This window comes from Solanum pennellii, chromosome 8 (assembly GCF_001406875.1).
Source record: "Solanum pennellii chromosome 8, SPENNV200".
Classification (NCBI taxonomy): Eukaryota; Viridiplantae; Streptophyta; class Magnoliopsida; order Solanales; family Solanaceae; genus Solanum; species Solanum pennellii.
This window is the reverse complement of record NC_028644.1, coordinates 4,288,313-4,296,072: the sequence shown is the minus strand read 5'-3', so window position 1 is coordinate 4,296,072 and position 7,760 is coordinate 4,288,313.

The following is a 7,760-nucleotide window of genomic DNA, read 5'->3' as shown; positions in this document are numbered from 1 at the left end:
TATACACACACGTGGTATACAAACGGTTAATCGGGAGATGCACTTTCTTTCTTTGAGACGATTAACACCAAAATTAGCGCTTAAATGATGGTCCTTTGGTATGACAATGGGGTGGAGCGGATACGGAGCGGGATGAATTTAAGACTATGTGGGATAGGGTGATTTAAGGTTATTTGGGGCGAGTCAGATGCAAGGCAAGTTGAAATGGTTTTTCTAAAATTAACGTGGGGCGGGTTGCGGATATATGAGATTTTATGTGGGTTCAAACTTAATTTTAACTTTTTATCTGTTATAGAGTGATAGAATATTATTTATTAAGGTAATTTCATTAAAGCTACTAAAATATTTAAGATAATAAATAAAAATGGTTCAATAAAAAATAATACAATTTCTTGCATGTTTCCAATTGATTTCTAAAAAATAAAATTTTAAGTCACTATCCTATTAAATTAATACAACTTAAAATTAGATGAACTTTGGCCCTATCTTATGAGATTTACCTATACTCACCACTAGGGTTTGCCCCGCCTTACCGGGATTTACCTAAACTCAAATAACTTTGGCCCACATCGGCAAGATTGATGTAAAAGTGACTTTCATACCATTTGTAACAGTCCAATTACCCGCTAGTGATACTATCTGCTTACGACTTAAAAACACGTCACTAGTTGATAAGATCCGCTTACTTAAATACCCAACATCTTTCCTGCGTTTTACTTATGTGGGATCTCTATTCTTAAGTCGGGGCGTCACATTAATATAGGTGGGATCATGAAATATTATTATTTTGTAGATGTATCATTTAATCGATAAATTAATATTTATTAATTTAAAGAGTGTTTTCAGATTTAATAAAATTTAATCTTGATTGCATGAAAATTGTTGTATCTTACTAATTTGTGTATTATATTTATTGAATTCACATAAAAAATAATTTTTTTTATATAAAGTACAATAAATGCAACAATAATGTTGATGATAAAGTCAAAAATGATACAATATCTTTATAATTTTGTAGTCCTGTTTAAAAAGACTAACAACACAACTTTTAAATGCAATTAAAGAAAAAAGAATAAACTTCAATTAGATCAAATTTAACAATATATATATATATATAATAAAATTATATTTCACTACATCATCATCTTAAATATATTTGTACCTGCTACCTTCACATGGTATGATTGTTGTACCAATTCTAAGTATTTTAATTAAGAATCAGAGACATCAACCATGCATGTTACCAAATCTCTCAACATCAGAGATTAAATGAGCCTAATATCACAGACTTAGAGTTTTCGCTAAAGTTCCGCGTGGTCCTTGACAACTTACTCACTAATCTTTCAAGGTCTTGTAAGCACAAGGAAGCCTTTAAGACTTAGATCGCTAAGAGAATCTTGAAAAAGAACTTAGAAAGAACAAAAGAGAACTTCGGAAGAAGGTTTTGTATTATACTTGGAGAATGCTTTACAAGTTGTTTGGTGCCTTTGCAAATGAGGGGCACCTCTATTTATACTTCTTTCTAGGGACTAAAGTGCAATTAATATTTACTTTACAAGTCCCTAAATATTTACATATTGGTCCCCTTTCTAGAGAATTCTACAATGCTTTGGGACCTTCCCTAGCTATCTTGAGACTTCGAAAAGGTTCTAGAGTCCTCCGCACAACTCTAGAATGTTCTGCCCTTATCCGGATGCGGAATCAGGCTGTAATTGTGGCGGGACGTCACACGCTCCCCCATCTGATGATGCGACGACCGCGGTGCATTGCTGCAGAACTCCTTGACTTTGTCTTTGAATTGCCACAAGTCTTCATATTTTTCCCATGTGGCCTCCTCTGGAGTTTGTCCCTTTCAATGTACAAGGAACATGGTGTTGGCTTGTTGAACTCGCTTCCGTTTGGCTTGGTAGTCTATGATAGCTTCAATATCTCTGTCGTGCGAGGCGGTGACAGTAATGGGTACCCGTTGTGATCGGTTCCAGCTAGGATCCTCCTTGTCTTCATGGTACAGCTTGAGGACACTTGCATGAAACATCGGATGGATCTTGAAGTGTGGAGGTAACTCCAACTTGTACGAAATCTTTCCCACCTTGGCAACGATCTTGAACGGACCCTCATATTTGTGCACTAAATTTTGATGGATGTCTCTTAGTGCTTTGAACTGGCTTGGGTTGAATTTCACCAATACCATGTCGCCTTTTTTATAGTCCGTGGGATGGTGCTTGCAGTCGGCGAACTTCTTCATCCTTTTGGCTGCCTTGTCCAAGTAGGACTTGGAAGTGTCAAGTTGCTCCTCCCATCCCTTGGCAAGATGGTAGGCACCCAAACTCTTACCCTCAAAAAGAAATCGGCAACGAATGCGGAGTTTGGGGTTGTTGGCCTGTCGCCAACTCAAATAGTATGCGCCCGGTGGACTCACTCATCTGCAAATTATAGGAAAACTGCGCTATGTCTAGGAGTCTGGACCAATCCTTCTGATGCGCACTAACATAGAGACTTAGATATCACTCCAATATGCGTTGACGCATTCGATCTGACCGTCAATCTACGGGTAGAAACTTGTGGGGAAGTGAAGTTTCATTAGTATCTCGAACAACTCTCTCCAAAGTTCTCAGTAAAATGGGGGTCTTGGTCTTTAATAATATGTCTCAGCAGCCCCAATATTTCACCACGTTCTTGAAGAATAATCGAGCAGCCTCCTTCGCGCTGCAACCGACTGAAGCGGGCATGAAGGTAGCATACTTTGAAAACCTGTCCACCACGACCATGATCGTACCAAACCCGTCGTACTTCGGCAAGAAAATGATGAAGTCCATAGTCATGCTCTCCCATGGGCGTTCGGCTACGGGTAGTGGCTCTAGTAACCCTCCCGGTTGCCTTTGTTCCACCTTGTCTTGTTGGCACACAAGACAAGTTTGTACATGTCACTCGATATCGTCCCGCATGCGTGACCAGCAGTAAATAGCCTCGATCAGCACCCTTGTACGTCGCTGCCCCGGATGCCCAGCCCACGGTGTATCGTGGCTTTCCTTAATTATACGCTGCCTGATAGACTCAAACTTGGGTACATAGACCCTTCGACCAGTAGTGAGCAAAAGGTCATCTTCTACCCAAAAGCGTCTGGTTTTGCTTTGGGCAGCCAATTCCATCACCTTCTTGGCCTCTGGATCGTGTTGCATATCATCCTTAATTGCATCTTGAATATCACAGTGAGCTGTAGTGATGGCAGCAAGCTCGGCCTTCCTACTTAGTGCGTCGGCCACGATGTTGCCTCTTCCTGGCTTGTATTCCAAGACGTAGTCGAACTCGGCCAGAAAGTATTCGGGGTGATCTTCTTTTTTGACTGAAAGTATCTAGTGTCCATGTTGTCGGTCTTGACCACGAACTTGGAGCCTAGTAAGTAGTGTCTCTATGTGCGTAGGCAATGTACAATGGTCGTCATCTCTTTCTCATGCACCGTGTAACGCCATTCAGTCTCGTTTAACTTGCGACTTTCGAATGCTATTGGGTGTCTATCCTGCATTAAGACTCCCCCAATGGCAAAGTCTGATGCATCCGTACGTACTTCGAAGGTCTTGGAGAAGTCGAACAACGTCGAAATCGGCTATTCTGTCACTGCGAACTTGAGAACTTTGAATGCTCTTTGGTACTCCTCGCTCCAAACCCACGAGTTATTCTTCTTTAACAATTCGGTCAGCGAAGCGGCTTTAGTGGAGTAGCCACTGATAAACCTGCACTAGCAGTTCGCAAGTCCAAGGAAGGATCGTACTCGGTCACCTTTGTGTGTGCCTCCCACTCCTGGATAGCCCGAATCTTCGCCTCGTCCATCCATAGTTCCCCATGGCTGATAACATGGCCTAAGAAGTGCACCTCATGTTGGGCGAACTTGCACTTATCCTGCTTGACATAGAGCTGGTTCTCTCGTAAGACTTGGAAGACTTTCCTCAAGTGCTCCACGTGTTCCTCAAATGTGATGCTATAGATGACTATGTCATCCAACTACACAACCACGAACTGGTCCAAGTAGGGATGAAATATCTTATTCATCAGCATGAAAAAGGTGGCAGGCGCGTTGGTTAAGCTAAAAGGCATTACCAACCACTCGTATGCTCCATATCTGGTCACGCACGCTGTATTCGGCTCGTGATCCTCTGCGATGCGCACTTGGTAGTAGCCTTTCTGGAGATCCATCTTGGTAAAGTATTTGGCTTGCCCAAGTCTATCAAACAAGTCTACAATTAACGGGATAGGATATTTGTTCTTTATTGTTACCTTATTGAGCGCTCGATAGTCGATGCATGACCGCAACGACCCATCTTTATTTTTCTGGAACAGCACTGCCGCGTCATAAGGTGCCTTGGATGGACGGATGTGACCGTCCTCGAGGAGCTCCTTCAACTGCTTCCTTAGCTCCTCTAACTCGGGTGGAGCCATACGGTAAGGTGCATGTGTGGGTGGCTTTGCTCCGACCTCCAACTCTATCCTGTGATCCACCTCGCGCCTCGGAGGTAGAGTCTTTGGCAGCTTATCTTGCATCACGTCCTTGTTCTCTTCAAGGACAGTCTCTATGATCGGTGTCAAGGACTCCATAGTACCATTGTCTTCTCCTGAACTTGCAATGTTAGCTAGAAACGTCGTCTCTCATTTCTTCAGGCCCTTCACGATTTACATGGCCAAAAAATGGGTGTGTCCTTTGACTAGAGGTACCATGCACGACCCTTCCCGCTCCATCACCATGAGTTGTTGGAGGTAGGGGTGAATCATCATATGGCATTGCTGGAAGAACTCTTGTCCAAGAATGATATTAAGGATATCTAAAGGAGCGACGATGAAGTTTGTCATACCTTGCCACTTTTCCAAAGTGATGCTCACTCCTTGGGCGATCCCACATACGGGAGTCAGTGAGGTGTTAACCATCTTGAAGCGGGTGTTGCTTGGCATGTAGTTCATCCCTAACCTCTCTGTCGCCGCTTTGGTCATGATGTTTGCTTTGGCCCCGAAGTCTACCATGGCACGAGCTGGTCGTCCATTTATGGATATGTCATACATACTACATGCTGAAGTCTCCCGGCTTTTCTGTGTGCTTGGCTATAGCACCGCATAATCCTACCATGCCCAGTTGCGTCAGGCCCGCGTTTTGTCCACGCTCCTGCTTGTCCTTCTCTTTTCTCTCGCGTAGGATGGCACTAAGGTTCTTTATCCCGGGGCACCTAGCATAGCCGTGCGGTCAACCGCATATGTAGTATTCATCTCCTTTGTTGGTCTGCGCCCGCTTCTCCATGTAATTCTGGCGCACGAACCGCTTGCTGTCCGGCTTGTGGGGGTCGTGCTCCTTGGGGTACGCCTGCTGCTCCTTGCCTCGGCCACGATCTCCCCCACCTTTGGCATGACTACTTCTTTCATCTCTGCCATTCGCCTTGTCATGTCGTTCATGCTCGGCTTGTGTGATGGCTTTGTCTATGGTCTTGACCTGTCACCGCTCCAACTCCGTCTTGGCCCAATTCTGTATTCCATTCATGAAATGGAACAACATTTCCTCGTCTGTGAGGTTGGGAATTTGAAACGTTAGAGTTGTGAACTCCTTTACATACGCTCGAATGCTTCCCGTTTACTTCAATTCTCAGAACTTGCGCTTAACCTCGTACACGACGTTGTTAGGGAAGAGGCTTTCTTGAATTCTTCGCGGAATCGCTCCCAAGTGTTGATGGTGCATGTCTCTTTCTCAATCTCGACCTCTTTACGCCTCCACCATGGAATAGTCATCTCAGACAGATATAACACGGTAGTGTTGATCTTATTTTCGTCGCTTCTCACCCGACTACACTTAAAGTAATTCTCCAAGTGCCATAGAAAGTTTTCCACCTCTTGAGTGTCACGGACGCCCTTGAATATGGGTGGCTTGGGATCCTCGACTCTGGCCTACCTATCACGGTAGGGTGATGTAAATTCTCTAACCTCCACGCCTTCCTTGAGTGATTTCACTTCAGCCTTGAGCGTCTCGATCGTGCTAAGAGCGTCCATAAGATGACACTCCTTCATCTCGAACTCGGCCCACTGGCGACCCTCTAACTCCTTACGGATATTCTCGATCTTCTCAAAGGTGAAGTCCTCAAGGGTCTTAAACTTGTCGTCGGCCATATTCATGCGTCGGCCTAATATCTCCATGGCCTTCCTTGCCACTTCCACCCTTGCGACCCATTCTTCTCCTGTGGTGACATCTATGGCGTCTTCGCGCAATTCATCGGCACCTGCTTCGGCGGTCGAGGGCGGATGAGATGTTAGCGCCTCGCTAGGTGAGGGATCGAGCAACACCTTTTTATTACCCTTTTGATGTTTCTTCCCCTTTCAGTTATTCTTTCCACCATCCATACAGTCGTTGGTGGTGCTAGCGCCGTTTACGTCTCCTTCGGTAGCCATTTCCTCAGTATCAAACCTGGCTCTGATACCACGTTGTCACGGATTTAGAGTTTTCGCTAAAGTTCCGTGTTGCCCTTGACAACTTACTCACTAATCTTTTGAGGTCTTGTAAGCTCAACGAAGCCTTTAAGACATAGATCGCTAAGAGAATCTTGAAAAAGAACTTAGAAAGAACAAAAGAGAAATTTGGAAGAAGGCTTTGCATTATACTTGGAGAATGCTTTACAAATTGCTTGGTGCCCTTGCAAATGAGGGGAACCTTTATTTATACTTCTTTCTAGGGACTAAAGTGCAATTAATATTTACTTTACAAGTTGCTAAATATTTACACTTTAGTCCCCTTTCTAGAGAATTCTACAATGCTTTGGGACCTTCCCTAGCCTTCTTGAGACTTCCAAAAGGTTCTAGAGTCATCCGCATAACTCTAGAATGTTCTGCCCCTATCCGGGTGCAGAATCAGGTTGGAATTGTGGTGGGATGTCATACTAGGCCCGTACTACTTTAAAATAAGTTACTAGTTGGTAAACCCGTTTACTTAAATCTTCTGTATTTTACTGATGTGGGACCTCTAATCTTAAACCGATGCGTCATATTAATATAGGCGAATTCATGAAATATTATTATTTTTTAGATGTATCATTTAATTGATAAATTAATAGTTATTAATTTAAAGAGTGTTTTGAGATTCAATGAAGGTAATTTTGATTACATCAAAATCGTTGTATCTTACTAATTTGTGTATCATGTTTATGAATTCACATAAAAAATAAATTTATTATACATAAAGTACAATGAATACATCAATAATGTCGATGATGAAGTTAAATTGATACAATATCTTTAAAACCAGTTATGAATAAGAAAACCAGTTATGCTTAAGAAAACACTTTTCATTTTATTTATTAAATTCACAATTTTATGGTGAAATTTATAAAGGCAACAACATAATTTTTGAATGCAATAAACTGAAGTAAAGATAAATTTCAATTAAATTTTTTTTTTTTGAAAAATAATAAAATTATATTTCACTCAATCATCATCTTAAATATATTTGTACTTGCTACCTTCACATGGTATGATAGTTGTACCAATTCTTTGTATTTTCATTAAGAATCAGAGACATCAACCATGCATGTTACCAAAATCTCTCAATATCAGAGATTATATGGTTTTCTGTTAATCTCAAATATTTTTAAAAAAATGAAAAGATAATCAAGGCGGGTTCTTTTTCTATCATTGAACCAAAATCATACTTCATTAAATATCTTTATTGATTTTACATTGAACGGTGGTAATATATATATATATATATATATATATATATATATATATATATATATATA